General features: G+C 50.9%; 1 long non-coding RNA gene across 1 annotated transcript in view; it reads left to right on the forward strand.

Moving 5' to 3' along the window:
* Positions 1 to 424: 424 nt before the first annotated feature.
* Positions 425 to 23,632, forward strand: part of LOC107516758 — a 47,744-nt gene continuing 24,536 nt past the window's right edge. Inside the window, exons 1-2 of the long non-coding RNA XR_001598369.2 lie at positions 425 to 703; positions 1,853 to 1,980. This is a non-coding gene — a long non-coding RNA (uncharacterized LOC107516758). The remainder of the gene's footprint in view (positions 704 to 1,852; positions 1,981 to 23,632) is intronic.

A 23,632-nucleotide genomic window follows, 5' to 3' on the forward strand; every position in this document is an offset into this window, starting at 1 on the left:
AATTCCAGGCTGTTGCTTTAAGGTGGAGTGTGGAGGAGAGAAAAGAATAGAGAGGTTTCGTCTTCTGTTTCCCAAAGCACTGATTTAATGGGTTTTTTTAAAAAAAAAATCTGTATTTTCATTTCAATAAAAGGTTTATTTCAAAATAATCTGAGTCTGTAAGTCCCAGGCAAAGGGACTAGTGCTTTTGGATGGTGCTTTTCTACGCATTTGCAGGAAGCTGGTCCAGTCACTAATTCTCAGAACTGTTGGGGTTTTCCAACCAAGCCCCCCCCCCCACCACCCCCCGCCCCCAGAGGAGAAAAATGAAGGGGTGAAGAGCTCAGGCGTCAGGGTCAGCTTTTCCGATCCTCGCTGGTCATTTAATTGAGCTTTTATTAGGTCATTTAATTGTCATTTAATAGTGACGTAAGTCACGGTGCTGTTACTGTTACTAAACACTGGTTGAGAGTTGCCCTCTCGGCTCTGCCATCTATATCCCTGTGACCTGTCCCTCCTCTTTGCTGACTCTTTGTTTCCCCGTCATCAACAGGGAGTAACGGTGCTCATTTTGTGATGTCGTGATGAACAGGGAGGACGTTTGTGAAACCACTCGGTATGTAGTAGGTCCTGAAAAAAGTTCCAAGTTTCTCTCCTGGACCAGCACTGCTTCCTGATCAAAACGGACTCTGCCTGTGACCCTGACCTCCATGAGGTCACAGTGGTAAGTCAGCTGATCCCTTCCCAGGACATCTGTACATAGAGGGTAGGCTGTCAGAAAAGCTCCAGGCGAGGACTGACCAGCTTCCTGGAGGGCTTTGTGGCACCCCTGAACCATCAACACTGGCTTTTGGCTCATCTGCCTGTGGGCGTGTCGAGGGGCAGAGCTTGAAGAGGTAGTGATGTCTGTCCCCTGGAAGTCACCTCTTTAAGGGTGGTGACTTCCGCCTCTGTGAGAAGGGGGATTCATTTTTGTTTTCTCTGTATTCCCTTGCACTGCCCCTGACCCCCATGTGGACAACCTGGTTCTGTGGGAGCCTGTGCTGTAGTGAGCTGGCCTGCGGGAAGGGGAGCAGGAACTGCTTACAGATACCAGGCTTTTCTGTATTTTTTTTTTCCCTGGAAGTTGGAGTTCTTTGAGAGGCAAGCCCTTTGAGGAAAGAGTCCCTGGGGCCCTGCGCCCTCTTCCCTGGCAGGACCTCTGAGCGGACCGCCTGATGTGTCTGAGATCAGGTTCTCTGGCACTAGTTGACCAGAAGCAGCAGAGCCCCTGGGCTCCTGGGGACCGTGTGGGCTTGGACCTGGGGTCTCAGCAGTAACGAGTGGGGACAAGCGGCCAGTGACCAGTGTACTCCTTTCCCATGATAACGGCGAGAGAGAGGTTGAGCGGGCATCTCCAGCATGACTGAGACTGAATTTTCTGCCTCCAGGTGGGACGGGGGCTCATCAGAGACAGAGTTAACGTTATTCAAAGTCATTTTTTAGCAATGACATTTCTCACCCACCTGAAATTGTGGAGACGATTTATAGTTGCTGTTTTTGAAATTTCTGTAGCTCCCACACAGAACCTTGTGCACAGCGAATGCCCACTGAGCCCTTCTTCTCCATGAATCCGTCAGTCTTGCCACGGCTTAAGGCCTAATGCAGTGGTGTGAGGAGGAGAGCCCAGGGCCTGTCTTCAGACTGCAGGAACCTTGAGATCAGTGCCCCGTTGGTCTTCTTGGCCAGGACTTGCTAGAATGAGTGATGACAACAGTGGCCACCATTTATGGAGTGCTTACCACCTGCCGGCATGATTCGTGGCCCTTCGTAGGTCTCATTAGTCCTTGTGACAGCCTCGCGAGGTTGGTACTATACTGTTTGCATTTTACAGTTGAGAAACCCGAGACTTGGAAAGGTGAAGTCCATTACCCAAAGTCAAGAAGCCAGCAAGTGGCAGAACCAGGAGAGTCACCCAGGTGGCCAGACTCCAGAGCCCCTAACTTGAAGAACTTAAAGCAAGTAAGTAGCTGACGGATTGACCGAGCAAATAACTAAGCATAGAAATAACAAATGAGTCTAATCAGGGAATGACAAAGCAGGCTCAGTTTATTTTCTGTCTCCAATTGTCTCCTCAGTGACACTTCTCTTCCCTCCCTGTTCCCCTTAGAGCCCACCCAGCATGTGCAGAAAGCGAGGGTCACTCGTCAGTCTCTGCGGGGCCGTTTGGGGGCCTCTTGTCCCTTTGGGCTGGGACTCAGGCATGCTGGTGTCTTTTCTACCCAGGATGGACAGAGATTTTCTTTCTCCAATGCCATTTTGTGACAGTAGAAAATCCTTGAAGAGTGAAGTCACAGTTTCCATGCTACTGAAAGCTCCAGAGAGGCAAGGAGCATTATTGTAACCAGAGGTGGCCGGGGACAAAGGGAGCTTATAATTTTGTAAACAGAGGCTTGGGAGAGGCCTGCCTGCAATGGCTTTCCAGGGGCAAGAGAAGGAGACAGATAGAATTTGGAAAAATCTGAAGCTGGGGGATCGCAGGACTGGTCAGTGCTGAGGCCTGGCAACCAAGCAGAGACGGGTTGTTGGGGGACAGGTGTTTCTGAATCCCTTCTGCCTCCATCTCCAGCCACCGCTCCCCAGCATCCCCTGGTGACTTCCGCTGAACTCCGACTGGGCTTGCCGAAATGACAAGCTCACTGGGGTTGGAGCCTAAGGTTCTAGCGTTGGTCCTTTTCCTCCAGTTTCCTCATCTGTAAGATGCGGCGGTGACGGTTCTGCCCCAGAGCCTCCCCTCAGCCTGGTAATGAGGCCACACTTCTCTTTCACCTGCCCGAAGTTCTCACCATATTTCACTGTCTTTGGGCCAGACCACAAAGGCTGGTGTGTCTGCCGATGATACTGTCATTTTCCTGGGGATCCTGAAAAGCCTCCCTTCGCCTCAGATCAGAAGGATGATATGAGCTAACACTGAGTGCTAAGCGACTTCCCATGTATCTTATTTAATATGTACGATAAGCTTGCCAGGTAGGTAGTATGATTATCTTCATCGTATAAGATTAAGAACACAAAGGTGCAGAGAAGGAAAGGGGAGAATCCCAGCGCTGCTCAGACATCTGTCTCCTGAGGCCACAGGAGTAACCGCCGTGTGGTCCTGCTCTGCTCTCTCCGGCCCAGAGGCTCCCAAAGGTCGGGTTCGAACCCGGGACACTCTTCATGAAATGCTCTTGAACGTCCTAGAACACAGCTTTAGAGACTGTGGCCCGAAGCGCCTCTGAGAATAATCAGATGCTTGGCTCACCCTGGGACAGGCCCATTGAATACGAGACAGAGAGAGAGAGAGCACACACCACCATTACTAAGGAGAGCCTGGCGGGGGAATAGGCTGGGACCCCCTTGAAAGTGTGTTGCGATCTGTAAGCTAAGGAAGGCAGTGCCCTCATGCTGTCCTCACAGAGGACGCAGAGGGAAGCCCCCATCTCCCTCTTGATTTGTGTCACCAGCTTGGCTTGGGTGAGGAGGCAGCCCAAGCGTGAGTCTGGGAGGTCTCCGCCACCCTCCTGAGAAGCCCAGAGAGACGGCCCCATGTGGCATTGAGCTGGACACATCTATCCCACTTCATAATTCGACCACCCTGGAGCCTAAACGTTGTGGGGTGGGGGTTAGGAGCCCCTACTCAGAGTCAGACCGCGTGGATCTAAATCCTAGCTCTGCCCCCGACTACCTGAAAAACGTGCCTCAGTTTCATCCTCTATAAAATGGGGTTAATGACAGTGCCTTTCCCCAAGGGGTTTGAGCTAAAGCCTTTGGAATATAACCCCTACATGAAAGCCAGTGCAAAATGCTACCTGAAGCCAAACTGCTTTTCACCTCTCTTCGCTGTAGCATCCTCAAAGCCTTTGATATGCCAAAGGTAACGAGAAGCTCCAAAGGCCTTCTGTACAGTGGCAGCGTTTCCCAGGGTTGTTTGTCCAGAGAAACGTCTTTCTGTAGAGTGTCTGAAGGGATTAGAGTTCCTCAGATCATATTCTGGGACATATTCCTAATCCAAACCCTTTGTTTGTATAGTTACAGAGAAGGGGAGGCCCCCTCCCCCAGTTGTTCGGAACTAGCTGGGGCTCATGACCTGGAGGCGTCTGCTCCAGCTGGGGGAGCAGGTTAACTTGGCACCAGGATTGTGCCAAAGGCATCCTGCTGTGTTCCCAGGAGCCTCGGCAGCCAGTGTCTCTCCAGGATAACTCGAAAGCCCTGTGAGGCTGCATCAACACTCAAAGACGGGTCAATGACAGCCAGTGAAAGAAGATGTTAGTGGAGAGGGCTAGTCAGCTCCAGGGTGGAGGGAGATGACCGGGAGAGCTGAGATGGTCAACGCTCACTCCCAGGACTTGGAGATGCTGGGGACCGGGCAGCAGAGGTGAGAAGGCACACAGCAGAGATGGAAGGGTCCTTGGGCATCATCACCAGCATTTTGCTTTCGCTGTGTAACTGTTCTTGAAATGAAAGCTAAACTGAAACCCCATTAGGTGGGGGCGGGGAGGAAGGCGAAAGTAAAGCGTTCCGGTTGGAATATCTTGGGGAGGCGTGGAGAATGCTGATCCCAGTCTACCCTTCCCTGTTAGACAAGGGAGGTCCTTTGGAGCCAGGCCCCCAGATTCCTTCCACTTGCCCACACTCTTTGCGGAATGGCTTCTATTCTAGGAGGTACCACTGAGTCTGTCAACTAGGGGTTGGTGGCAGCTGAGGCTCAAGACCTAAGCTCTACGGGCAAATGCAAAGCGGCTGGGACCTCTCTCCCCCGGAGCTGGTCCTCACTCCTTCCTAGCATCTCCACGGTAGAAACTTTTCTGCTGAGGGGAGAACTGGCAGGACTCCCAGAGTCACATACCATCCCTGTCCTCCCGTCCCCCAGTTCTGGAATCTGGGGCGTTGGGGTCTCTCCCTCCTCGGTTTCGATGGCGATCTCTTTGGCACTGATCTGCAGGAAAGATGACGCCTGCTCACTAGTCCCCCTTCAATACCTCTCTGCTTCCTTGGGAAGCACCTCCAATGCTCTAGCTGCCATCATTTCAGTTGTGACTTCCGAATACTTTTACCCACTGCCCTGGCAGCTTCGACTCTGAGCCTTATTGGGTTCCCAAGGTCAGTGGGATCATCATGAATTTATTGTCTGCTTTCTCCTCTCAGTACAGCTGGTCTCCTAAAGCCTCAGTTCTCTCCTTAACTTCTGTGTCTGGGTCACCTTGAGTTACGGCTCTGAGCTGATTTGCACCCAAACTAACCCGTGCTTATTCATTCAAAGCTCTTCTACCCAAGGAAGGAGAAACTTGCTGAGGGAAGACTTGGTCTTCCTACAGTCTTTTTTCCACAGGGCTCAAGCTTGCCACTCGTCGGAGGTCCACTTAGATTTCTGTAGCTGCCCTTCTTTGTCCTGATACAACTTGTTCACTTGCATGGCATTCTTGCGACTGACCAGCAGAGTCGCCCTTCTCTGCCCACTCTACCCACATGAGGTCTCAGTCCCCTGCAGAGGGTGGTCGGATGCTAGTGATGGTTCAAAACTAGGTCCGGAGGGCCCTAAGCATAGTGCAGGGGCCTCGGGAAGTCCAGACTCCAGCAAGGCTGGCTCCAGCTGTCACTTACCTGGCAGCTGGCATGAGGCTGGTCGCTTGGCCTCTGAGGATGTTTGACTCTCTTTTTGAGTGTGTGCATGAGGGAACAGGGAGGGAAATGCCATTTCTGAGAGGTCAGGGCATAGAGGAGAGTTCCCTGTGTGGGAAGGAAGAGCAAATGGAACATGGCATCGTGGTATGTGGCATTGCAGGGCCCAGGCTTTGTTATAACCTCAGAGCCCTCGGCTGCTCTGGGAGTGAGAAGTCCCAAAAGGTAATACCTTGGCACAGGTCAGATATGCACCAAGTGCACGCGGGTACCAGAAGGAGAATGCATGTGTTGGTCCACTCGTATGGAAAGGGCCAGCCCTGTTTACCATCCCATATGTCCTTCCCAGAGTCTATGCCAGTGGCTTGTGGAGGCTGTGGGCTCTCACTGGAAAGCCAGGGGCCGTGTCCAGGAAAGTTGATTTTTGTCTCCAGAGATACTTGCATGGGCCCCAGGCCAAGCTCTGCTGAGGGCTGGCAATGGGCTGGGAAATACTGGGCTCCTTGTCACTGTGGACTTTAGCAGCGGCCTCTGGGGAAGAGAATATCTTTGCGGAGGTCAACACAAGCCAGCCATGCTGATGGCACAAAACAAAAGAGGGGGCAGATTACTAAAGTGGGGATGGACAAACCTCCCTCTGGGGTAAAAGCACCAGCTAGTGAGTCTGCCTCAGGAAGGGAGGAGGTGGCAGGAAGAGGGAAGAAAAATCAAAGGAGACAAGAGCTAGAACAGGAGTCGAGCTTGAAAGGAGACTACAGTGGGCTTGGTGCTGTGGGATTAAAGATGGCAGCCAAGAGAGAGACCCCACATAAAGAAGTTAGCTATGTGGACGAGAAAGGCTGAAGAGGGCAATCATGGAGGTCATGGGGGAAACTGAGGGTCTTGGTGTGGCATGTGAGACGTGGGCTCTCTTCTCTTTATGGGTCACATTTGAATTTTCGTGCCCATCCCTGAACCATGGCACAATCTTTTCCGGGAGGAGCAGACCTTTCTGTGTGACAGGGTGCCATTAGCATCAGAGAATGGCTGGAGAAAGAAATGAAAGCAGTAACTTGGAGACCATTGCCGAAGCTGAGCCCTGAGCACTTCCAGGAGGGGTCGCTGAATATGGGGAGGAAGCAGGCAGTAGTCGGAGTGTTTTCTCAGATTAAAAAAGGGACTTTCCCAAGGCTGTAAGCAGGCTGGTCAGAAACCTCGGTGATAATCTCTTTCTGCCACCCTACACTGCCTTTTGAAGTGCCTGGGTGAAAGAGTTGTGGAGAGAAAGTGTTTCTAAGGTGTGGCTGAAGGTGAGCAAAGAAGGAAACTAATCAGAGCATGAATGTGATGCCCGACCCCAGTTTCAGGCAGGGCAGCTGGGGAGAAGGCCAGGGATTTGGACTACCAAGAATTCAGCTTCAGGGAAGCCAGGTGGGTGTAAGCCTTTCCCAGGCATCCAAGGAAGCCATGGAGGAAGCCCACCCATCACTTTCTCAGAGGTGTGGAGAGCCCCAGCCAGCCTCCGAGTGAGGCAGAAGGCCCCCCTCTTGTGCTCCTGGAAGGGGTCCAGTATCTTGTTTATGCTTATATAGGCTTTGGAGCATGAGGAGTTGTCCAGGTAAGGCAGTGACTTTGAGTCAGCACTTTGAGGGACGGTGAGGATGGATGAGGCAAGCTGCAGAGGGCGGGTCCTGTTGGCCAGTCCCTGGGTCTTGGAACCCTTGCTGCAAGTACCTGCGAGAACATGCCAGTTATTCGTTTTACAGCACTTTCTACAAACCGACCCTGTGCCAGGCACTGGCTTAGGAGCTGTGTAAACAGTGGTTAGTAAAGGCAGGTGGGGTCCCTGTTTGCATGGACTTTAGTGTCAAGTAAAAGACAGAGGGATTGATCGAGTTCTTGCAGACTAGAGTGTGTGTTCTAAGGAAATTCAGAGGTCGGGGGGGGTTTACTTGAGCTGAGACTGGAAGGATAGTTGGACTGTCTAGGTAGGTGAAGGTGGTGCGGGAGAGGATGTGTGTTCCTGCTGGGGGACAACATGGCAGAGACCCTGCAGTGCGCAGGAGAATGGTGTGTTCAGAAGGGGTCTAGTATGACAATGACGGTGTGTGACTTCCAAGACTAGGTTATAACCAGCATTGTGGCTTCCACCTAGTTCCTCTTCTCTGAGTCACTCACCGTGGGGGAAGTCACTGCCGTGTCATGAGATGGCTACATGGCAAGGAACCGAGATCTCCAGCCAATGGCCATGCCAGTGTGCCATCCTGCAAGTGGATCCTCCAGCCCCGGTCAAGCCTTCAGATGACCCAAGACCCAGCCTACATTTTGATTCCCACCACACGAGAAACCTTGAGCCAGAACCATCCGGCGATGCTGCTCTTGGATTTCTGACTCTCAAAAACTGTGAGACAATGAATGTTTATGGTTTTGAAGCTGCTAAGTTTTGAGGTAATCTGTTATGCAGCAAGAGACAACTAATACAGACAGCCAAGGATAAGTGTTGGGTAGGCTTTGTTGTGGCTTAGAATTAAGATTTTGGAGTTGACAGAATTTTAATGGTCAAGCATTTAGGAAGACAAAAGAAGAGAGGAGGCTCAGATCAGGCTTCGAGAAGTTCTACCCCTTAGTGGCCCTGTGGAGCAGGATGAAGTAGGTTTCAAACTGTGTTTTGCATTGCCTTCGGGTCTGTGGAGGGGCTCGGGGGCTGCACGCACGTTCGGTGAGCATCTAGCCCCACCTCTGGTCAGGTTCATTTGGAATGGTCCCGCTTTCTCTGTATCTAGGTTGGGATTTACAGTAAGATTCATGTGGGGGAAGGCAAGAATCTGATTCTAACACATTGCAAACCGCTAATCTGGTGCAATCCCTAACTTTATATAGGAGGAAATTGAGGCTCGGGAAAGCGAAGTGATTTATCCAAAGGCAGGTAGTCTTGGATGTAGGTTTCTGGGCCCTATTCTGGTGTTCTTGCCACTGAGCCTCCTTGCCTGCAGCGCCTTCTGGTGGGAGCTGGGGAAGAGAGTTGGGAGATGCGCAGAGGATGAAATGGGGTCCCTGTCCTTGGCATTCTGCCCCCCAAACCAGTCACACACAGGGACGATGACACCCATCCATAGACTCATGTGGTGTTTCCTATGGGAAAGAGGCAGGAGACATGGGCTCAGTCTGGTTTTGCTGGACAGGCAGGCTGGTCTGAGCCTCAGTTTCATGACCTGTGAAGTGGGAATGAGGATTCGTCCTTCCTCACCAGGTCGCTGTGAGGCTCCTAGGAAGCAGGAGAGGCCAGAGCGCTTGTCGGCAGCGAAGTGCTGTGCAGATGGAGGAAGTAACTGGCTGGGGAAAGATCAACCCTCAGGCTATCCCCAGGCAGAGTGGGGCCCTCGGGGACCCGGGGACCTGGAAACCCCCGCAAGATCCGAATCTCATGCTGGAGCGAATCCAGGCCAGCTGCTCAGAACGCTGGCGCTGCCGAACTTCCAACAGGCCGGGACTCCTGCCAGTCATGACGTTCCCCTGGGGTTGATTTGCAGTGCAAATGGACTCTTAGCTGTGCCAAGTTCTCTTGGCTCTCGAGTACCTATGCCCCAGGCCCCCAACCCTTGCCCCCCGATTCCGTGTATCTTCCCCCCTAACTGATTCCCTGTCTAATGTGGAACTGTAAGGAAGCTATATTAGCAATCAGAGCATGTTCCCATTACTTTACGGGGGAGACTGTCCTGTCCAGCCCGGGAAAGTGAAGTGATTTGTCCATTATTATACTGTTTCCCACCAACCCATTTCCTCTTTCATGATTTTTTTCGAATGATGCTTGTGACCTGTAGTCCTTTTTTTTTTTTTTGCGCCGGGGTGATCCTCAGCCTGTTCTTCCCTGACCATCCAGTCTATGGCCAGGTGACCCCTGCTCTCACCCGTGACCTGCCCACACACCATTGGATGGCTAACTCCCACAATGCACTTGGTCCTTGGACCCCGGCCGGAGCTCCTAGCACATGGTCCATGATCTCCCCCTCTAGGGGGCAAGCCCCCTTCTGTGTGTGAGATGCGACTCATCAGTCCTCTGAGGGTGGGCAGGGAGTTTTTAGAAGAGGAGCCAGCTGGACCCTGGGTCCGTGTGCCACACCCCACGCCTGGCTCTCCAGTGCCCTATCCCTCTGTGCCTCTCCACAGCCCTCCATGCCCCTCAGCACCCCTCCACACCCCTCCACACCTCCCCCCAACCCTCCCCATCCCTCCAGCCCCCTCGAGCCTTCAGGCTGTTTCTGAGGTTTGGAAGCAGTAGAGAGTTTCCCCCGACCCTATATTTTCTTCTCCCACTTCTCCTCGCTTGAAACCATTTGTAAGCGAAAAACCATTTGGGGTGTTGTGTTTATTTTTCCCTAGCTTCATGGGAAATTACTCAGAATGTATAAGTATGTGTTTTCCTAAGAAAATAGATTCCTTTACGTTTTGGCTTTGTGGTTCCCAAGGCAAGTGGGACCCACAAAAACCCAGGCTGCCAAGAGGGCTCCCCATCCAGGAGTTCTCTCAGCCTCAGAATTATACCCTTTCTCCTCTGGGGACCAGCCACCCCCTCCAGCCCCCTTTTAGGCCCCTCGACTTTTCAAGCCCTACAAGGCTTAAGCCTGGGTGGGCCAGACATCTCTCCACCAGATTCTCCCTGTTTCCTTAACTCCAATTCTAATAGGTAGGTTTCTTGCCTGAAAGACTTTCGTCATTGTCCACTGGGGCCAGTGAGAGGCTCTGTAGGCCCTTTGGCACTCTTCCCTGCAGCCACCAATGACATCCACATTAGGTCAGGTCTGGTGAGCGTGCGCCCCCTGCCCCCCCAAAGGAAGCCCACCCAGCTCAGAGCTCTCAGCGATATCGCTGAAAGAAAGGGTAAGGGCGATGGTGAGCTGGCCAGGTACACAAGACAAAGGCCAAAGACCCACATTCCCCGGGCCCTAGGAGAAGAAGGCCGGTGCCAACCTGTCAGGTCACCGTGTGCATGCCTGCGATTCGGCAGCCGGATGACCCACTTGGGGAAAGTCGCAGGTCAGACCAGGCAGGGTGCCGGGCCTCACGGGCCGGACGCGCGGAAGCCGTGCTGCCCCTCTCATTACCTCCTAATTCCTCCCTCCTGTTTTCACTCGCTCTGCTTCCTGCTGAATTCCCTTCCCAGGCTGAAAGTTTCCATCTCTGGGCTTGGCCCCAAAGTGACATTCTTTGGAAACTTTCAGCTGAGTTCATTTAGCTATTGTTGAGTGGGAGGTGGGTGGGGGAGACAATCTGGGTTCTGCTTATTTTTGATATTTCAAATGCAAGCACAGTCGAGGCCCAGAACGTTCCCCTTGGCTGCTTGGGGTCTCAGCTGGGGCGATGCAGGAAAGTGATGTAATGGAAACGGCCTTGGTGGGGAGGGGTGCGGCACCCCTTGGATCCCAGCCCTGGCTGGGATGAGTTCTGCCTCGCTGCCTGCCGGTCAAGTAGCTTTATCTCTCCAAAACTATGCGCTGATTTCTAAAGCCGACTCTTTCGGATAAACCATTTCTAAGGCTCTTTATGCACAGCCCTGATGCCGGCTGATAGATGCTTTAATCTCACGATACAATTATTTATTTATTTATTTTTTGGAAATGAGTTCTGCTTCCTTTCATGTATGGGCAGCTTATCAGAAGGTTCTAGCCTCTATAGATGCTTATGCAGCCCTGTCAGCCTCCAAATCATAATCAACCATGTGGCTGGACCACAAATGTCTCAGGCTTGGCCTGATGGAAATCAGGCAGCCGGCCCAGAAGGAAAGAGCCTTGTTCTGCCCACCCTTCCTCTCCTGTTTGTTTGGTTTTCCTTGTGTTCTGCGTCAGGCATGAGCTGGTTGGGAGAAGGCTATGAAACTCAGAGCCTGGATCCACACATGTTGTTTGGTTTGGGAAATTAAAAGCAAAACATTTGGTCGATTTTAGTCCAATAAAGTAATTTTTTAGAAAGACAGGTCGTTGGTCTGGATGTAGTTGATTTCGGTTTTTACCCTAACATAAAAAGGTGAAAAAAAAAAAAAAATCAGCCGCATGAAAAACGGTCTCCGTGAATTAAATTCTTGCTACGAGGGTCTTCTGTAGGTGCAGGCCGAAGGTACAGGTTAGAGGAGTGACAGGAAAGGAAGAGGGGGACGGGGCCAACGTGGAATTTTTGGATCACTAGAAAGTGCTCCGGCTTTGTTATCATTTCTGAGATGTATTTACAAACTGTCTAACATGTGCAGGTAGAGGGGAAGGAGCTGCAAAGTCCCCCTTCTCCAGAGATCTTAAAAGCAAGAAGATTTCCTGTGTCCCTGGGGGTTCCCAATAGTTGTGCCTTGAGGCAGAGGGATGGAGACAATGAACTCCGGAGGGCATGTTGATACAAACAGGGAGATGAACCCAGCTATTTGGCCCACTATGGGAGATTATAAACACCCCCCCAACTCTCTGGGGAGAGGCCTTCATAAGTTGTCTCTCCCCAGAGCGTGTGCGGAGGTCTCAGCACTTTCCTCCTCTTTCCTCTCCAGTTCTGGACTGAGTATCTGTATGGGTTATTCAAGAGACCCCTCCCCGCCCCACAGTGCTTTTTACGCCTTGTCTACTGAGCCCATGAGCACCGTGAGGCTGCGTCGTTACTGTTCCTACGTGGCTTCCCTGTAAGCTCATGGCTCTACTTTGCCTTTGAGATTCTCCGCTACCTTTTCACAAATGAGTTTGCATGACAATTGTGATATGAAGGACAAGCCAAGTGGGGAGATATTTTGGGATGGGAGGTGCTCCTCATTCACTCATTGGGCACCAGCCTCTTATCTGGCCCTGAGGCCGTCAGCGTTCATGGTCACTATAAACTGAGCGGCTAGTATGTGTCGGGCTCTGTTACCCTCTGCGGGTATCACCACATTTGACAGCTCAGGAAACTGAGGTTGTTGTCCAAAGTGACACCCTTGGTGATATGCAAAGCGGGGACTACAATCTAGAGATGTCTGATTCTAAGCCCATGATCCCAGCTGCGTGCTCAGCCGTCGTTCGGGGCCAGCGGACCTGGACGGTTACCAATAATCCCCGTGTCATCTGATGCTTGCTGTGTGCCCGCGCGCTGCCCAGTGCTTCACATTTCTCGTCCACTCCGCCACTGCTGGCTTCCAGGACCGGCAGAGCTGACCTGCGCTGAGGAGGCCCTCCGATCTGAGCAGCGTCTCCCCAGGGGGCTGCAGCCAGTGTGATTTGTGCAGGCTCGAAGCGTGTCCCTCCAGGGAGCCTCTTCTTCCAGAGACAAATATAAAAATTTTAATTTTATGTCTACGTTGGTATAAAGTCAAATACAATCCAGGCTGGACTCATGATTCTATATTAATTTCTATTACATTGATTTTTCTCTTATGATTTTTAAAAAGACTAAAATAAAAATATTGCTGAGGGACTCCTAATAGTGTGGGCCCTAGGCGCAGAGCCTAATGGAGAAGGGGGCCAGCCGCTGTAAGTGGCAGTGACCCTGGTGGCTTCTCTGGGGCTCCAGGGCTCTGATAACGCCCTGGGCCCAGCTGCCCCTGCTGTCACCTGACGTGGAGCTAAACCCTGCCCCTTCGACCACTGGCTCCAGGGCTGCAGGAAACCAGGACCACCCCTGCCCTCTTCCCTTGCCCTCTTTCCCAGCTCTCGTGGAGGACCACACGCCTAAGAAAGTGTCTTCCTGAGGCCCTTCCAAAGTCCCTGTACTTCCCCTCCCCTCTCCCAGCACATGTTCCTTGTTTTTATTAACTAAAACATTTTTTAATTAAAAATTTTTTCAATTACAGTTGACATTCGATATTATTAGTTTATTTTGGTTAGACATTTGTGTAACTTATGAAAACAAGTTCTTTGATTTTTGTCTTCTTTTCTTCCCCCTTTAGAAATGGCTGACTAAACTGCAGTGACCCTGGTAGTTCACCATGCTCCCCAGGAAACTCTTTTTCCTTCTGTCAGAGGGAGGTGGAAGCTCAAAATCGGGGAAGCCTCTGCTGGGGTGAATCCCATGGAAGTGGGTCCGCTGCTCTGGATGTTGGGCACTCCAGTCCCACCCACTGCTTTGCAGGCTTGGACCCTGAAACAGCGGCTCCCAGAGCCAAGCTTGGCCGCTGCTCAGGCCAGGCGTGTGCGTGCTAGCAGTGTTTGGTTTAGTCCTGGGGGAGAGCCAGGGCGGAGGCCTGTGCAGGTACACAGAATGGGTTCAGAAGGAAGCACTGAGCCTTTGGCTGCTATATTCCCTTGTCCCCCAAATCCTTGCCTTGTGGGGAACGTCAAGGCCAGTGGAAGCCCAGATCAGGGCCTTTAAGAATGATTCAGGGTGCGGGCCCTCTTGCATGACTTTGAGGATGTTGGTGTCCTTGGCTTCCGCTGGGACACTCACTGTCTGGCATATGTTTAGATTTGCTGATTCGGCTTATGAGGGGGTTACTTCCTGTCATAAAAGAAGTGAGCTACTTTTAGGGCACATGGCAGCGTTTGCCCTTCGTTACACATGACTGATTCCCATGTATTAGAAACAAGGAGAACGCTTTATTAGAACCATTTATGAGTAAACCGAAGTCTTAAAAAGCAAGTTGATGAGAGGCAAATTCCCCGGTACGATGAGGTAGCTTTTCCCTAATGCCGATGGCAGTTGGAAAATGTTGATAATTTCATAATTAGAGCATTAGTAGGACGTTTCTTGGGACACACTCACTGAAGTCCAACTCTACAGGGTACAAATAACTCCCAAGTTTCACACCAACTCTTCTTACTCTCTAAATCGAGAAAAACATCATGAGTGCTGAGTGGTGAACGTTGTTGCTTTTTGATCCATAACTGAATTATTCGAATCGAGGACATCCCTTGGCTTGCCAATCTAAAACTCCCATCACCAGTCTGCAATGGAGGCCACCCTTCGTCTTCCCACCACATGAATGCAAAATGGAGAGAATATCAGACTTCGTGTCTGGCTCTTTTCCTCCAGAGGCATTGCTTTCCAGACTCCAAAACCAATTAAGTCAACCATAATTACTGAATACCGACCACGTGCCAAGCACCTGGTTGGCACTTGCAATGCAGTGGTGAATCAGACAAGGTCCTTGTGATGTTCAGAAAACCTCTTTTTCAAAGAGTAAGAAAATCCTCAGCCTTCTGACAAATCACCCTGTTGCTTTATATTTTAAATAGAATGACGCTTCTTTTTTAGGAGCCAACTTTCCCCTTAGCAAGAACTGGTGTGAAGGTTTCTCAGAGATGTCTGTCTGAAAGGAGGAACGTCCCTAGGACTGAATTCTTTAAGCAATTGAGAGACTGAGAGTGTCTAAAAATCTGGACAATGGGCTTGCCCACCAACTCACCGTATCACTTGGAAAAAGTCACTTACTTTCTCTGAGAGTAACCTGTACTGCAGGAGAGCTGACCTAGGGGATCCCCAAGCTCCCCTTCGACCCTGACATTCTGTGGCAAACACTTTTCAAAATACACAATAAGCAGGATTTTAAGCATAGGCCCTAAGTGACTTCACTGTGCTCACCTTGATGCTCACCTTGAACTGTCTTGCACTAGAGGTAGTCTGAGCTCTCTGTCCGCTGTCCTTGTCTGATCAGCATCTTCTATCAATTTGAAATGCTTTGGAAACTGCAAGCAGGATGAGTCCCAGCTGCCACTGGTCACTGAGACTTCCCAGAGTCCTCTGGCTGGAGAACCAAACCCAAGGCTTTCATAATGATGACCACTTGTTCTTTGTTCTTACATCTGTTTTAGCACTTGTCATGCCGTAATGACCAATCTGTCCCCCACAATGTCGATCCATTCATGGCGCAAATATTTATGGAGAGCCTGGTAGTTCCAGGCATTGTTTTACTACATTAGGGAATCTAACAGCCCCCTAACTGTATGGAGCTTACAGGGGAGGAACACACACACACACACACACACACACACACACACACACACACACTCCCCCCCGACACACAGTGATGTCAGCGTGTGATAAGTGTGTGAGGAATAGTAACGCAGGTTAAGGGGGCTGAGTGTTAAGCAGAAGTGCCCTTTTGGTTCAGGTGATCAGGGAAGCCTTGTTGAGGAAATGACGAAGAGCAGACACCTGGAAGAAGCAAGGACATGGGCCAAGATGATACCTGGGGGAAGAGGGGGTCATGGAGAGGGAGCAGCAGGAGCAAACACCTTCAGGTGGAGTGTGCTGGCTGGGCTCTAGAACCACAAAATGGCCAGTGAGGTTGAATGAAACTAAAGTGAGCCAAGGGGAGAATGGTAGGTAGGGAGTTAGGGGCCCAGAAGTCAGATCCCGCGGGGGGTTTTGTTTGAAGTGTGATGGGAAGCCTTTGGGGGGTTTGAAGATGGGGGCAAAACAAATATGATCTGGTTGGGGTTTTAAAAGGACTGTCTGGCCGCCGTGTGAAGAAAAGACTGAAGCAGACTGGAGACAGGAGAGCGGGAATGAATTGGGAGATGAGTATGGGAGACCGGTGGGGAGATGATGATGGCTCGGTCAGGGTGGAGGGGGTGACAAGCGCTGCACTGAGGATACATGAGTGTGGGCACAAACCATTCATCGGTCATCTGCAGTGGTATCTGGCATGGAGCCGGTGCTCAGAACGGGGAAAGGATGAGAGAGAGCCTCTCTCTGAGCCTCTCTTTGCACTTCCCACAATTCTTTTATTTGCCCCTGATGCGTATGTAATAGAATTAGTGTCAGTTCATCCTTTTGTAGTTCAACCTGGCAGCTCCTGTCCCGAAACCTATTGTTTTGTCCTTCTCAGGACAGTGCTTCCTTGTTTTGGGACCTCTCCCCGCATCTCCATTGCCTCCATGTCTGCATGACTTCAGGTTGGCCGGCCCTTCCTATCTCCTAGGCCTTCACTGCTTGCTCATGGAGATCCTCGCCTGTTGCGGCCACAGCCACAGCTACCACCAGCTGTCCCCTGCCCTGGAATGAGTTCTGGGATCCACCAGGGCCTTCATCTCTCTTGCCATGGTGGACATGACCCAACCCGATCCAAAGAGGCCCTCATTCCCCCCATTTTGGAAAGAACAGGCTAGAGGAGGGATCCGGCAGACAGTTTTCTCCCTCCTTCCCTCCGATGGGATGTTCTCATGCACAGTGGTTACGTCCAGGTTGAGTCGAGCCATCCTGTGTGAATGAGAAGCTTGCCGGGGCCTTTCACAAAGCTACAGACACCTTGGTAATGCACTTCCTTTTCCTCCTTGCCTTACTTTCCTTTCCCTGCTCTCTTGTCGCCTTGAGATTGTACCTCCCAATAAGCCTGATCGCTCAAGGGTGCCTTGGGCCTCATTTTCTTAGGTGTCTCCTAATCATGTGATTCACCTGGTTCCCAGACCCTTGGTAATGGAGGTGGTCACATGACCCCAGCTAGGCCAATAGAAGTCCTTACTTGGTATATTTTTAATTGGGATGGAAGGAATAGCGGTCATTCCTTCTGACATTGAACCTGGTGATATGAGTCTGAGAGCTGCTGGGGTCCATTCCAAGGTGTGTGGAGGAAACCTGCTCAGGGGAGGGACGTTGGCCTGCAGAGGGAAGCAGAGATGAGCAGGGAGAGAATTCTGGATCCCAGTGCTCCCGAGACCCAGCGACATCCCTGCCCTGCCCACAGTTCCGTTTCCTACCGTGAGGCAATGAACGTCTCCTATTTCCTGGCTGGTTTGAATTGGATTTCTGTCATTTGCTGTATTAGTCAGGATCCAGACAGAAAACAGAAACCACTCTGAGAATTTTACAAAAAATAGAGTTGAACACAGGGAACTGGTTACAGAGATGGGATAGGAAGTCCCTGGCACCGTGGGGCTGGGGGGATAGAGGAGTGGCATTACTGGCAACCAAGATGGGGCCACCTGGCAGAAGCTGAAACCATGGGCAGCCCCTGTGGTGGCGGCAGGAGCCACAGGGTAGAGGCTGCCACTTCTGGACATGCTGTCCAAAGCAGAAAGAGAGGGCAGAGATGGCATCCTCTCCCTCTTCCTTTCACCTCAGCCTTCTCTCTCTCACGTTTCCAATGTCAAACCTGTTCCCAGGTCAGGGGACAAGGGAGTTTTCTGCATTAAAACGCAGAGCAGAAAGGAGACAGAGGGTGGGGTGGGGTCACACAGGCAAATGACAGACACACTGGGGTCAAAGAGTTTATTCCGCTGTGCCTGCTTTTGACTGTGAACCCGGGAGCCAAGAATCCCCATCTGCAGGTAGAGTAAGTACTGTGTCAGACCCCAGAGTTCCTCACAAGGACTGGTGACCATGGCCATTATGCTGACCGTCCCTGAGAAGTCCTGCTTCCCTTGGATGAATGAATCGATTTTCTCCATACACGTCTTAATGCCTTTACACCTACATGCGGAATCCACTGGAAGCTGAGTTCATTGTTTAAGGACTCAGTTGAGTCACAGAGAGAAGGAGGCATGACCTCAGAATTTCCACAGCCAATCATCTCCTTCCATCACAGCTACAGTGAAAGCCTACTGAATTCCAGCTCAGAGGCTGGGTGCATCTGAGAGTTCTCACTAGTGTTCCATCTAAAGCCCTTTCCCTGGGTCGTCAGGTCACCCTTGGGAGACCTGGGATGTGATTGCCCCCTGCGATCTAGAAGGTAGTTCAGGATCATGAAGAAAGGAAAAAAATTTTTTTTTGAATTTGAACTGAGTGTGGAGTTAGTGAGTTCTGAGGATGTGGCAGGGATGGGGGTCATGTGAGGGATTTGCAGACTCCAGAGTGACCGGAATGACTAACTGGGGTTTGTCCAGGCCGTGGGCTTTGAGGTCCCGTTGTGCTCAGCAAAGAGTTTCCTGGGAATCTAATGGGGACAATTTGGGGTTTTGCAGATCAACTGAATCGAGGTTGTTTCACATATGTTAGAGGGCGTGCAGTTCTCTATATGTCTATATTTTAAAGTAAATAAAGGCTCTCTGAGCAAACCACACGGTGTTGGATGCACTCGGATTCCAGTTCCGAAGCCTCTGCATTCTGGCTTTCCAGGAGCCTGTGGTGACCGCTCTGGGCTGGGAGTCCGGGTTGCTGGGTCAGCTTCTAGCTCCTGCTGATGACTCACTGTAGCTCCAGTGGACAGGCAGGCCGCTGTGCCTGGGCCTCCGCTTTGCCTTTCTGTGAAACAGGCGAAATGGCTGGGTCGTTGAGGATTGTGAGAAGAGGTGAGATTTTAGCTTGGTGTTACAAGTTGAACTGCGTGCCTCCCCCCCCCCCCCCGGCTTCATACATTGAAGTCCTATCCCCCAGGATCTCAGCATATGACCTTAATCGAGATAGGGTCTTTACAGAGGTCATGAAGTTAAAGTGAGGTCATAATGGTAGGCCCTAATCCAGCATGTTGGGTATCCTTATAAAAAGGGGAAATTTGCACATAGAGAGCCATACAGGCAAAGACGATGTGAGGATGGCCACCCGTAAGCAGAAGGAAGAGGCCTGGAATGGATTCTTCCTTTGTGGCCCTCAGAAGGAACCAACCCTGCAAAAGCCTTGAGTCAAGCAAACTAATACACTCGGTCTCCTGTCTCTTCTCATCATGGCGGTGTCAGGAGAATTTCTGTGCCTCATTTCTCCTCCTCCTCTTCCCCCCAACCCCCTCGTATCTACTCCTGTATCACCACAACAAGCTCCGTTCAAAGTTCTGTCTTATTTTTATCTAAAAAAATTATTATCACTCGTATGCCTCAGCTCTGCAGGCTTCTATCTTCTGGAATATATATAAAAAAAGAGCTCTTTGTTAGTGTCAGGGGTCAATTAGCAACAAGGATGCAAATACAGTAGGTGAGATGTAGGTGAGCCATTGGGAGGGACCATCTGTCAGGGAGGGAGGGGAGACAAAGGGGGCCGAAGGGAGGGGGGGCATCACTACTTCTTCCCCAGAGGTCTGGATGGGAAGGGGCCACAGTCTGAGGCTTGACTAAAGGGCAGCTGTACTTGAGACAGAGCTGACCGATGAAATGACTCCCAGGGACCTCGAAGACTACTTCCCAAGTCTGGGTACATCGGATTACCTGGAGAGCTTTACAAACTTTGTATTGCCTTTTTATATTCATTAAAATGCAAAAACTACGGCGAACGTGATTGTACCCACAGGTATTCCGTAAACAGTACAGATAGAACTAGAAGTGCCTGTAGCACTCTCATTTTCAGCTTGGGAACTTAAAAGATCATATAGATTTCCCAGTCCTACCATAGACTACTAACCAGAATTGCCAGAGGTGGAGCCTGGGACTCTGCATTTCACAGGTTCTTCAGGTGGGCGTGTGCACCTGGAACCTTGGGGAGCACCTATGGATGGAACCAACAAAACTATTGGGATTATATTCTAGGAGCCCCCAGACTCTTAGACCCCAGCTCCACGTACCGCACTGTCACCCCTGCTGGCACTGGCCTGTGGGGACAAGGTGGGGCCAGGGGGAAAATGGGGGCGGAGGGGGACTAAGGAATCAGGGGCTGCTGGTGGCCAGAAGCTGGGTATTTGTGGAGAGTGGAGAAACCGGAGAGGAGAGTGGTTAGGACCAGTAACTCCCAGTGGGAAGAAAACGGCAGCTACCCCTGTATCGGGACCTGGTGAGACGAGAATCGGCTCTCACGGACTCCTAAGACAAGCTTCTCTTCCTGATAGGTAGCAACTAAGGTCCAATCTCCTTTTCCCTTTGTTCTATTTTCAGCCCTTTTCCTCTCTCTGTAGTTACATATTCATAGACAAGTCATTTCGAACCCTAATCGTCACCTCTCGAAAGTGGAGCTAATACTGTCTTTCGTATTCTGTGTGATAGCATGGTTATGAGAATCAAATGAGCTCATGTTCATGCAAGGACTTTCAAACCATAGAGGATTCAGTCCTACCAGCCCTTCGAAGTGAAGGCGGAGTATCATCTCTTCTGTCACACCACCCCCGACCCACCCTTCCCTGCTGGGCCAGAAATAATCATGTTTCCTCTTTTTGTCAAGGATCACATCACAGTCTCCTTTAAATTGTAATTATTTGCTTTCACATCTGTTTCATTCTCCGGACTGTGAGCCTATGAGGGCAGGATAGATGTTTCCTTCAGGATTGCATCTCCGATGCCTGCCACATGCTAGGTGATTGGCAGATGTGTTTTGCATTAAGGAATGAAGACTTTAGGCAGAGCGTGGCACTCGTCGGTCCCCAGTGGCCTGACCTGCAGAACCATACCTGGTGGGTCCAGGTGTGCATGGAGATGAGATGATTGCAGGCTTCTTCATCGTCACTGAACCCGAAGGAGGCCCTGCTTCCTCTTGGGCTTCACGCAGGCCATGGCCTTTCATGCTCCAACCAGCTGGTCACCAGAGCCTCTTGCATCCCAGTTCCCTGTGACTTCAGGGCAGTGGGCTTGACTTGTGTGTCCATTTCGGAAGGAAAACATATCATTTCGGGTCATGCCCAGTGCCATTTGGAAGGAAGCTCAGGTTTCCCTCAGTGGAAACAACGTGCTCTGAAAGTAATTATGGGCTGGGAGGCATGTTCTGCAGCGAGACCCAGCATTTATAAGGAAAGGTTACCCTTCCTGCCTGGTGACAGGACAACTCGGGGAGGACACAGTTCGTTCCAGCTAACCCCTATAGTGTCCCAGGAGAGCCTCTGTCGTGCCTGGGGCAGGGATGCCTGCCAGGATTCTGGCCCTGGGTTTCCAATGAACTCTGCAGGCTCACTCTTTTCCGTGGTAGGACCTCAGAAAAAGACTATAAGAGGCCCTTCAATAGGAGTGGTGGGGCCTCGGACAATCAGTTTCCCGCTCGGTTTTCGTTATCATGAGGAAGTTAGGTTAGCCAGACTCTGACTGGTTGTGTGCTGGTAAAAGCTTAACCCTAGCTCTCTGGACAAAATGCCCTGATCTGTAGTGGCTGCCTATTTCCATGGAGTAAGTGCTGCCACCGAGATTTCAAGCTACAATGTTTTGTCGGATACAGACTCAGGAAGAAACGCCATATAAACTGTTGAGATCTGGTGTGAGCTGCAAGAGCCAACCCAGCACACCACTGCCTCTGCCTCTGGCACTCAGAAAGCTCTACTCCATTGTCCGGCTGAACATTATCCAACATTCGTCTACTGTGCTCCTGTGCAGGTGCTCCCGGGACCGGCTAGATAATTTTCAGGACCCAGTGCAACATAAAAATGCAGGCTCTGTTCAAACGGCAGGGAAAAGTCCCATTAAATCTACTAAAACACGAAGCCTTCTCTGCTTCTCCATGGTCTCTCAAGGTGTTTCTAATTTGCTGTTTAATGTAGTCCTAAGTAAATGAAAATTTAAAAATTAAATTATTAGCCACAAATTTTACTGTTGTGTTGTACAATGTCAGTTTTTTTGGTGAAAATGTAAGACCATTTAACGAGTGGAACCACCGAAATGACAGTTGTATGTCATAGCTCACATGTGAATAGTGGAAATTCTCACAACAAGAACTCTCCTGTATTTATTTGCGCCACGAGTCGGCTAGAACTCTGTGCTCATAGGGATGGCAAATGCTTTATGCAAACGGGGAAGGAAAGAATGGTGGACAAGGGTAGTGCCCATCTGTGCTGTGCTCATGGGCACATCTCAGCGCGTCACTGAGCTTTACTTATGAAATAGAAACATACAGTTATTAAGAATTTCAAGATGGTGACAACAGAGCATCAAGACCAACATGGGCTCCTTCTGAGCTCCCCTTCTGGGATCCCATGTGCTTGCACAGATTGCAACGCACAGAAGTTGGACTTGGGTGTACCAATGCTTATGTCTGGGGTCCCAGATTTAGTGGTGAGATTCTATGCAGTATGAGGTGGGAGTGAGAACAAGCCTCAGAAGTCTCTGTCTTACAACCTCCTCATGATTCTGAGGCGGAGGGTCAACCCACCTCAATTTGAGAAGCACTGCTGCCAACTTTGAAAGCAGGGAGCAATCATTAGCTTAGTAGAGAGCTAGAGTGTAATGAATATTTGTTCAATAAAAGAATGCATGAATGAATTAAAGAAGGTTTGAGAAGCCTGGAGTCATTTAGGATTGGTTTTAGGGAGAGGCGAAGTTTGAACTTTCAATCCAGTCCCTCTGTACCCCATCCTTTCCTACCTTTTAAGTGAATTCCCAGCACTTGTCCCAGGGCTGGGAGCAGAGGGACACAGTTGAATGACTGAGGTATGAGAGAGGTTCCCCCAGGGCCCACGGGCTCATGGTGAGTTGAGGGCAGAGGAGGATGAGATCTCAGAGCTCTCTCCTAGTCATGCTGGCTCCCAAGTCACCTGCAGGTCCTGAGTGAGAACTCCTTCTGCGTGCAAAGCCAGCCAAGCAAGCTCTATTCAGGAGCTCCTGGGTTTAGGGAAGGGGAAGAGTGGGGAGAGCAGAATGGGAATATTCAGAGCCTGAGGGTGGAGCAGGGTTTGAGGAGGGGGATCCACATTTCAGCTCTGGCTCCTCTTCGAGGTCTTCAGAGAGATGTTTCCAGAGGCCCCCCTTGCCTGTTCTTGCATTTCATCAGAGAAAGTCAGGAGCTAAATCCCCATGGATTTGGCTGTCTGGGGCACAGAAATGCCACCTGGGTCAAATGCCTGCTCCCTGCCTTCCAGCTGGAAAGCTCCACTCCCTTCTTAGAACTCCCGGAGCCTTTGATCTGTGCCTCTGCCTCTAAGACACTTGTCGTGGCCAACCTTGTGACTTGGGTGGTGGTTGTTCTCCTGGTAAGTAGGGCCTGAATGATTTATCTCTGTGCACCTTTCTGCACTCCCACCCTAAGTGCTTATTCAGCACTGAGCTGCTGGGTCTGGCTTGCTATACACATAGGTGGAATAAAGGCCAGCAGGTCTGTGTCCTGTGCTTCTAATGCTGTTAGGCTTGTGGGACTCTCCCTATAGGAGGGTGGTATTCATCAGGGTCTCACGGTGAAGCACCAACACATATCCACAGGTGCCATGGAGCGGAGGCCAGGCGTGACCCTCAGCAGGTCAGCTGTTTTCTAAGCTGTGCTGAAAGAGGCTTGTCGAAGGGCACATCTTGTCCCCGGTGGCTCTCCAGATGGGAAGGGACCCAGTCTC

The sequence above is a fragment of the Rousettus aegyptiacus genome, unplaced genomic scaffold (assembly GCF_014176215.1).
Source record: "Rousettus aegyptiacus isolate mRouAeg1 unplaced genomic scaffold, mRouAeg1.p scaffold_m13_p_2, whole genome shotgun sequence".
Lineage (NCBI taxonomy): Eukaryota > Metazoa > Chordata > Mammalia > Chiroptera > Pteropodidae > Rousettus > Rousettus aegyptiacus.